This window comes from Coturnix japonica, chromosome 3 (genome assembly GCF_054131305.1).
Source record: "Coturnix japonica strain WE chromosome 3, WE-NBRP24, whole genome shotgun sequence".
Classification (NCBI taxonomy): Eukaryota; Metazoa; Chordata; class Aves; order Galliformes; family Phasianidae; genus Coturnix; species Coturnix japonica.
In genome coordinates this window covers 32,794,870-32,805,113 of record NC_140665.1, presented here as the reverse complement: position 1 = coordinate 32,805,113, position 10,244 = coordinate 32,794,870, and the positions used below count along the sequence as shown (strand labels likewise).

At 37.3% G+C, this 10,244-nt stretch overlaps 1 long non-coding RNA gene across 1 annotated transcript; it reads left to right on the top strand.

The window, feature by feature from the left end:
- The first annotated feature begins 2,421 nt into the window (after positions 1-2,421).
- LOC107311223 (uncharacterized) lies at positions 2,422-6,725 on the top strand. The gene is made up of 3 exons (XR_001553948.3): positions 2,422-2,556; positions 4,372-4,479; positions 6,206-6,725. It is a non-coding gene; the product is annotated as an uncharacterized LOC107311223 (long non-coding RNA).
- The last annotated feature ends 3,519 nt before the right edge of the window (positions 6,726-10,244 follow it).

Below are 10,244 nucleotides of genomic sequence, written 5' to 3'. Positions count from 1 at the left end.
TGTTCTGCTGCATGGCTGTGCAGCACCTGTCTATTGTGTAACAGCAGTCACTCTGTGGGTCCTGGCGTGGCATTGTCAGGGAGTCACTTTTCTTTAGATGTTTACACTGCGCTCGGAGATTTACCTGAGAGAACACAGCTGTGCTAGATGGTGGAGCAGAAGGAGTTGAACCAAGCCTGCCATGAGATGGCCCAAACTGGCAAGCCAGGATCATGGCAATAATACAACTATTAGCACAGTATCATAAGATGTGTATTAAAAAACATAGGCTATAATTTCTTCCTAATACAAGAAAATATAAATTCATTACCGTCTATGGCTGCATTGGTTAACTGCAACATAACCAATGGGATAGATCACGGATTTCTTTTAGTGTTCCAAGGTGTCTATATGGGAATCTTTCCTTCTTTATTGAATTTGAGTGTTTCAGTGGAATGCTTATAGTGCGTTTCTAAAAAGCAATTTCCACCCCCTCCCTCCCCCCGTTATTTTCCTCTTTCTTCTCTCTCCTCCATGTGTGCATATTGTTGATGAATGGCTTACCTGCCAGTGCGTTAGTAAGGCTGTCAAAAAACACTCTAGTTTGGATTGATTTTACCTCTCAGAATAAGAAAAAAAACAGTAAAATCAGAAAACTCATCCTGACAGTAAATGATGCCATAAGACAAAGCATTTAGAAATCTAGATTTGAAACATTTATAGAAATACACATCAAAACATACATTAGTAATTCCCAAGCTATAAGTAAAGGTTTTTTTCCCTCCAATTTTTAGTGTCTGTTAGGAACATAATTTTTTGTGTGTGTCTATAGTAGTCATTTGATGAATGCAAGGAAAGTAATTTGAAGTCTTCACCTAGAAATGTTTATTCAAAGAAAAAAGACATTTGTCAAAAATATAAGGAACCTATATGTTCTGTCACAAGTGTTTTGATCATTTCTTACTGAAGAATGTTGCACAGTGTCTAATTATCTGCTCTTCAGGATTTGCACAGTCCTGTATTCACAAAAGAAAGTCTTATCCTTGTATCTTTGTCTGCCTTTTCTCAGCCTGAAACCTCATGAAAACTAACTTTGATTACCTGGGAAGATAGATAAAGAGGTAGGTATAGAAACATTCATCCTCATCCTCTATGATACATGTTTGTTCTGGCTCGTGTTGTCTACCTAGAGACTGATATTTTTTTGAGCATATCCTTTTGTTTTCTAGCATCCAGTTTGGGAACCTCCTTCCAGAACAACACTGTAGATTTTTGTATGGTTATCAAGATGTGCTGAACTTTGAATTTATTCTTTTGTCCATTTATAAGTCTCAGTTGACTATTATTCATTCAACAGTCTCTGTTTTTGCCCCATTTCCCACTTTTCCCTATGTCTCTCAAGCATTCTTGCTCTTGTCTTGATATTTACAGGGAAGGAGAAAGAAAGATCAGTGCTCTTTCTGGGCATATGACAGAGATACTTTAATTAAAAAAAAAACAAAAAAAAACCACAAAAAAACCAAAACAACAACAACAAAAAAAAGCCACAACAACTATAGGATAGGATATTATGTGATCTAGAGATCTGCTACCTATAACAGGCAAGAGAGATCTTTAGCACCATCACATAGAAGTATTCTCTTTTTTTACTGAAGTTAAAGACATCTGATTGCAAAAGGTTCTCCTGTCAAAAGTTGTGCATAAGTATTTGGCTGGGTAAGTTTTGGGTGTGCTGAACTGTTATCTGCAGTGGAGAAGGGGAAAGCATAGAGTGTGCAGACTTGGACATTGAGATTTTCTTTGATACTGAAGGGTAGAAAGTAAGATGTTGACATTTATTACAAAGTTAAAAGAAGAGCAAGAAGAGGTAGGTAGTTTTCTGATCTGTGGTGAAAATAAAAGCAAATTAGAGTATGAGACAGAGTGAAATGTATTAGCATTAGAAAAATTTCTTGCGTACAGAGGAGGAATCCAGATGACTTTCCTGGTCAAAAGAGCCTGAGTGTTAACTCTGCCCAATGACAGTTTTTGATCAAAGCAGTGAGCCTGTCCTGTTTCAAGGAAAGCTTATCAGAGAGAATTCCAGCTTAATCTAGGGATAAAACAGTCCATAACATCTAAGACTATGATCCTCCAGCATAGTTTTCTACTATGTCATTGGATAAGCTTTTACTGTTGATGCTCTGTGCATGAGCTATCTTGTAGAATGAGTGGAAGGTTAACATCTTGTAAAATGTAGAGAAGTGATGTTGAGGAAAAACATTTGATATTGTATTCAGTGCACTCGTTGAGAATTTCTTTATCCTTGTTATTTTCATTGTTGATCACCATCAATGCCCTTTTAAGCTGCTCATTATCTTTTCTGCAAAGTGGAATTAATTTTTCCTTTTGTTCCCTGAGTGTTAGGGATTTACCTTACTTTATTATACATGTTCCTTCTGCAGGTGGTGTACCAGGTAGTACCTACCTTACAGTAGGTACTTGTAATCTGCCTTCCAAGGCTTTTGTGTACCTTCCTGTTAAATGTTACTTGGAATCAACAAATGAAGCTGGATGCAACTCCATCCTTTTATGCAGGTCAGCCTCCTTTGTCATTTGTTACACTTACAGTCAGAATATTTTTTATGAAGAAGCTGCTTCTCTTTTTGTTCTTCTTTCATGATTTTAATCTTACTCCCATCAAAACTTCCTTATCTGAATCCTTTTACTCTCCTTTGTGCTGTTTCAGATACCTCATTTTTCTTATTACTTTGTCAGAGGGATTTTGCATACTTCAAGCTTCAGCTTTCACAGAAAAACATGGCTCGGATGGTTTCTGATGGTTTCAGAAAAATCTGTTGTCACAGTCTTCTTCCACTTGAATGGAAACTGTTGAAGTTTAATTGTTCTCTTTTGCCCCTAAGCTAAGACACAACACTGACAGCAAAACGTTGGGACTCACAGCTTAGCATTTGTGGTAGGACAACACCTCTACATCAACAAGAATTTAGCTCCAAATTATCATTAGGACCATACTTAAAGTATTTTCCTTCTGATTTAGCCTCCTTAAGAATCACAGATGTACTTTCCAATGAACCATTTTATGTAACTGTCATGACTAACGTGGTATTACATTTGTAGTCCCCATTACTGCTACAGTGTCAGATGGAGTGTTTTTAAACCATTACTGAATTTTTTTGCAAGCTGAAGGATCCTTGATCTGTAACTGCAATATTTAAAAAGAGTCAGAGAGTTTCGTATCAGTGAAAATATAATAACTAGGGTTCCTTGGGGTGCTGTTTTATTTGTTCAGTAAGGGAGTTTATTGTGGGAAGTGTAAAGTTCTTGCTTGAAACACTGAGATCTCAGAGCACTGAGGTTCAGCTGTTACCTGAGAATACTACAGTAGCGCACACTTAAGCTATCTGTATGGTAAAGTGCCCTTTAAGTGGAAACAGTCAACATTTACTGAGAGCATCGTATGTCTAAAAAGTTAAATAAGATAAACAATATTTTAATCATATTTTTATGTCAGAAACAAATTTAGTTTTGAGTGAACTTTGGTTCACAAATGGATACAAGAAAAAATTTGGGGTTATATGTGGTACTAGCAATTGGTATGTTTCGACATGAGCTAGCAGAATAAAGGAACTCTAGTTGGAAAAACATATCTGCTTGCTATATTTTTGAGGGTGAGGTATTATTACTTAGCTGTCAGTAGTCATAGTAACACTACTTTCCTGTGGCTGTGGAATGCTTGGTGTTGAAGGTTTCTTTAGTTTCGGCAATCTGTTTTTCTGTTTGTTTATTTTTCTTGTCAGAATTCGTTCCCCTGAGATTTTAAAACTAATTTGACAAGTTTGCATATAATTTAACATGTCAAAAATTGGATGTGCTTCCACAGTTTTTGCACTTTTTATTTGTTTGTGCCTTAGAGTTTATCTTACTCTGCCAAATTATTTTAATACCCTACATTTAGGACAGGTTTCTCAGCTGGTGTTGATGGGCAAAGCTTCAGTAGAGCTCTTAGGGTATGTCTACACAGATGGGTGCAGACAGCTGCGAGCTTCTCTGTCCACTGCAAGAGCCAGCCAAAAGCAAGCCAGTTCTGTTCTGGAAGTTGCAGAGCTGTTTTAGTGAGATACTGTGCCCAAACGTTTATCTACTGCCTCTTTGGCAGAGATTCAGGTCTGAGCTGGCTCTTGTCTTCCTGCCTGGAAGGTGAACAGGAGTGTTCATGCCTCTCTCCATCCTTCATTTGAGAAGGCATATCCTTGGCTGCTGCTCAGACCTTAGTTCCTGTTACATTTTTGTTACCATTCCTTCAATGATTTTCACTTACATCTGTTCAGGGATTGCGTTGTTTTACTTTATTTATTTTGGTGTCTGAGATCTCTGTTTTCTTTCTTTCAGTTATTATCTCCACAGGCCAGATTGTACGTGTCTCCCAGCATACTCCTTACAGCAGTTTCCATCACCCACGAGCCCCTTGTTATCACCGGTGTGCCTGCATACCCACATGTGAGTACAGTTCTGTGTACATGAAGGGACCAAATCCCAGTCCATGCAAAAGTGTGAGTGAACTAGAGTCCCAAAAGTCTTAGCATGACAAAGGTGCCATCTGTGCCTTTGTAAAGCTTGGGGACCAGTGTTTGTGTGACATCTTTGGTGGGAGGTGCTGTGAGAAGCTAGAAGCCCGTGTGCCCACAAAGCCTGAGTGGCAAGGGTACGTGTATAAGCTGTATGGGATATTGTACAAGGAGGTTGGGCCGCTTCTGATGTACTTAAGTCATTTTATTACATTTCTGTGGTAGGCAATGCTTTCAGAGTCCTTTCAGACAGCATCCTTAGCAGTAGGGAAAGCACTGCTCTTGGCTTCACAGCTGTGTGGGGAGAAAGTGAACTGTTTCCTTAGTCTGCCAACTACACTGTCTGGAAAAAGGAAAGGAAAAAAACTACTGATTAATGTTTTACTACACAAAGTATGTTTTCTAATTGAGAAAACTTTTGCCATGTGTATGTTGTGCATTTAGAAGAGACTTGCAACTTTAGTGTTAAGGAATTCTACGCAAAGCAGCACTGGGAGTCACCACAGCATCACCTTGATTGTGTGAGTCTGCAATCTACTACCACACAATTCCTTTTGCTCTGAGAGTCAAGAAAACTATTCCAGTTTTTGTTTCTAAAAGCAAAATTCTGATCCCTAGAAGGGATGAAATTTCTGAGATCGGTGTTTGTATTTTTCTGGTTTCATAGCAGGTTTGGATTCACGGTATGTAAGTAAGGAATGTTTTTCTTAGTGAGAGAAAGTGTGAAGCCCAGTCTGCTACAAGTAAATTAAAGTAGATTTTTGTCTGGCTTTTGCTCTCAGACTCACCAAGTGCTGCTGAAACTAGAATTAGAAAAAGGAAAAAAAAAGGAAAAAAAAAAAAAAATCAGCTCAGTCTCAATCTCTGCATTAATTAAATAGTGGTAAGAAGATGGAAATACAGAAAGAAGATTTATTACTTATTATACTCATTACTTTTTTTTTTCTTTTTTTTTTTTTAAATAACTTTGACCCAACTATTCCTTCTATTTGAAAGAACAGCTGAGCAGTGCAATTTGGAACCACACAAGAGTCAAAAGATGAACGTCAGTGAAACTCTTTAATGTAGCAACATTATGCCAGCTTGTGCTAGAAGAAGATTCAATTTACTCTATGTGTTGAGTGTAATTAAAAATGATGACATTACATTTATGGTCACTTTATATTTACAGTTTCAGAGACAAAAGAGATAAGACTCACATACTATGCATGCGACGGGGCATCTATATTCATAGCCATTTCCTGTTTTCTAAGTCTTTTTGTGCCTGCCATCTGCTGATGATGTGCTTTCTCTAATTTAGATGATAAGGTTCCTGGGTTATCAATCTAGCTTTTAATATATTCTCTTTAAAGTATGGCTGGTAGTTACAATAATGAGAGCTAGTTAGAAGAAATAACACATTGACAAAAACTTTCTTCCCAGTTATGTGATAATTGCATTTGATTAGGTAGGTGTGTGCAAAGCTTATGTTGAGATATTTTCTGCTTCATGTATAACTTGTACACAGTACTTTTGGGACCTCTCACAGAGGATATGTTGGCACACTCATATGACTATAGTGCTCTCAGCTGAAGCATTCAGTGCCGCACAGCAGAAAACACTGCTGAGGGAAACAAAGAAAATAGCATTCATTGCTGTTTTTCCTATTATCATTCCAGATGTTCAAAATGAAGCTACTGACTGCCAGCTCTGGGGAAATATTCAAAGGAGAAAAGAGCAGCTAACTATATAACTCCCACTGAGAGTCAGAATGGGTGAGAACTTAGAATACCATATCATTATGTAAGAGCAGTAAAAGAGCAAACGTCCAAACTACTTCCTGGGCTCCTGAGTTCTGAATTATTGCAATGAGATATAAAACTCAGAATGAGACAAATGAAGAGATGAGAATCATGTATAAGCTTTTATCTCCAGTTGGCTTCAGGAGGAGATGCACATGCCACGTATAACAGCAGGCTGTGGGCCATCCAGATGTGAGAGTAGAGAATTGAAGAATCCGTCAGTGTGTTATGACTCACAGGAAATGGCACTTTGAATGATCTCCTTGCAGTTCAGCATTGTGTGAGGACTGAACAGACGTGAATCTACGGTTTGTTGGGAATCATTGTCAGAAAGTAAAGAAAGCCACACAGGTAGGCACTCAGGCATTCTAGGAGCACTTACTTTCATTTGTTAACATTGGTTTTTATTAGTTTCCAAGTTGCTTGGAAAATTTCTTTGCATTATTTATATCTTAAGGAAGCAAGGACTGTTACTAGGATTGATTTACATAGAAAAAGGTCCCCCAGATGAGCATCAGGCCTTGTGAAGTGTGTCCCATGTCACATCATTCTGCTTTATAAATGAGAATGTCTGTTTTCTCAACTTGCTAGAATTAAATCATCGGGCTATATGGGCAGTGGTCATTTGGACTGTGGTGATTTCAGTATCAGCTTCTCATGAACACTAGAATAGCAAATCAGCGCAAAACACTCAGCTGCATTCTAAGAGGGACTGACAGAAAACTCACTGCCAGGGAAAGATAAAGTGATATCATAGCCTAAAAGGAAAGAAATCCCATGTTGTCAGTTGGCACAGCTTTATAAACTTCACAGGAGTTTATGAGAACACCAGTCATCTTCTTACCAAGCACATAGCCTATCTAAGGTTATCTGTATCCTGCAGTCTTTGATCCCAACACTTCTTTAGAAGCCTTTTGCATGTCCTCTACCAGTCTCCTTCAACAATTATCTGTGGGCTTTTTTGTTTTATGCCAATCTATTTGCTGCAGTTTTTCAGCCTGACAGGCTTTGTGCATGTTCAGAAGAATTTGTTCTCAAATATGAAGTAGCCAAGTCTGCACTTACTGAACTTGTGCATGAAAAAATTGTTCACTTAACCATACAAAATTGCAAGCAAGCATTTGCTTTCAAAACGGTGTCTTTTTGTGCCTTTTTCTCATATGCTCATTAAGTGCTCCAGAAAACCCAGGAACAGAAAAAGGGGCTTAAGATGCTTTAAGAAAAAAGTGTTCTTGTTTTGTTGCTATTCGTTTGTACTTGTTAGTATGAAGAGGTCTCATTCAATCTCACTGGAGTTGCTACCATGCAAACATGTCATCATAGACAATCCTTGTCCCAGGATTGTCTAGGCTAAAGAAATTGTGGGCAGTGGTCCAGAGAAAAGGAAAACAGAGGAATGGAATCATTTGGGTGAAGGCTCAAGAGATTTACTGTGATCTGAAGTGAAAAACATGAGCCTGTGCTATGGTTCTGTATAATGCTGTAAGCTTGTCCCATTGTTTCAGTGCAAAGCTGAATAACCTTGCTCTCATTAATGCATCATCAGTGGGGGAGGTGAATGACAGAAACTAAGTTGTGTTCTTTATGTACTTCTTATTATTTGATTTTATTATATTTTTGGGGGGAATTCCCTCCCAGGACAGATATTTTAGAGGGTATTTTTTAACTCCTAGATTGCCTGGTTTGCTGTGGAGAACCGAGGGATTTGCAAAAGATGTTTGCACTACTAGGTTTTTGTGTCTAGATCAAATAAGGACAAATTTTTCCACTGTGCTAGGAATAGACTGGCTACTTGGTATAGAGCTGTGTGCTTTGTCAAAAAGAACTGCACCAGCATACAGGAAGTTCTTTTCATTGTGGGAGGGGAGCACACTTCTCCTCTGTTTGTTAGGCTGCAAAAGGATGCTGTCTCCCATGCAACCTACCAACACTTGAAAATGTATTACAGAACGGAGTGATGAAAAAAGAAAGTTGTTTCCTTTTTTTTTTTTTTTTTTTTTTTTATTATTATCCTCTGGCTTTTTCCTTTGGATCTCTGATTCCAGAGAGTGTAGGAATCATGATGGCAAACCTTGGACTGTTATTTCCATTTGAGTTCATGCGTATATGCACACATACACAAGTATGTGTTGGTATATGTGTTAGAAATAGTAGAAAGGCATTTCGATGTCTCTACTCAAAGGCTGTTGAAAATCCAGGCAGAAGAAGAAGTTTCCATGTTCAGTTTAATAACCATCATCTACTGAGGTGCATCTCTGAAAATAGAGAATTAAAAGATGCTATGTGCTCGATAGCAGAGAACTGGTACTTATTTAAACTCAAATACCTCAGCATGATATACTGGAAATACAAAGTGATCAAATTCCCTTTGATATCAAGGGAATAGTTTAAGTATTGTTGGTCTAATCTGTCGAGGATGCTCAGTTACCCTTTTCATATTATTTCTCGGTCTGCAAACCAAGGGCAACACAACCATTGGAGATACCATTGCCTATTACTTTGCAAGCACACAGTCACTGAACCAACATACAGATAAAGCTCCTTAAAGCCACAGGTTCTCAGTGTGCTCAGACAGTGGAGTAGAAGAAGATGAGTGAATTATAGAAGCTCTCTGTGAGCTGTAGATAACAGAAATGCTGACACTACATCAGCACTTCCCAGTACTCAGCAGCTCTGCTCTGTTCTTACTAGGAATAATGCTCCTCTCTAACAGACACAGAGTATATTAAATTTGATATGACCTCATTAAACTTGCACTCATTTCTGTATTTAACCTGAAATATTTATGTCTGGAATGTGATTTGTATTTGGAAAGTGAAACTTAATTAAGTGCCCATATTCCTAGAGGAACACAGCAATTGTTGCATTAAGTGCATCTGATGAAATACTATTCTGATCAATGTCAATGCTTCAAAGTGAAATAACATAACAAATAACTACACTGAAATAACTGGGTTTTGATTGCCTGACAAATCTAGAAAAAAAATAAATGTTTTTTGAGATTTATCTTCAAAAACAGATCAAAATCCAAGAAAAAGTGGTGTTTTTTATCACTTTTAACAAGACAGCATTCTGAAAATATGTGAAATGCTTGTTTTCAAAAATGTTTTGTTTTTTATGTGGGGGAAAATACCTGAATTTGTGAATAACAATTCACATCAACTAATTAGTTAAAGTCAGGTAAGTCATGTAGCTTTTTAATACCATTTTATTTCATGAAGAATAAAAGACACTAAGCCTTGAAGAAAGTAAACTGAAAACTGAAAAGAATTTCATTGCTTACCTTGTGCCTGTGGCTAACTTCTGACCAGAGCCATGAATATGGTTTATTTAGTTTTTGTATTGCTTGTCTCTAGGGCAAAACATTTTGTGTGGTTTTTCTTTTTTTCTTTTTTTTCTTTTTTCTTATTTCTTTTTTTTCTAAGTAGAGATGGAAATAGTCATTTTATTATGCATGTTGAATGTCTTATAGCATTTGCTGGCTATATAATGATGTCTTGTGGAAATACGTTTCCTAGATTAGTATTGTAGCATGCAAAAAATTGTGTTCTTTAAGTAGATTTTGTTGTTTCTGTGAGCAATGCTTTTGAGATTTAAAACGTATTACTGGATTTACCTCTAAAGATAATGACTTTGGTTCCTGTGGCACCATCTGTGAGAGTATATTCATTATTTTTGCACAGACAATAGTGCTATAAATGACAACTGTGAAGAACTGACAAAAGCAAACAATTGAACTCTCTATATTTGTACTTTGCCAAGCAAATGAGGGTATATTAATAAGTTTCTACTTATCTCAGTGTACTGTACATGTATGTATTTTCTAAGCCTTGCACAGGAGCTGTTGTATCAATTGTTAAAACTAACTCCTTTCTCTGTTTACTTTCATCAGCATCATGCTTCAGTGGTACTACAA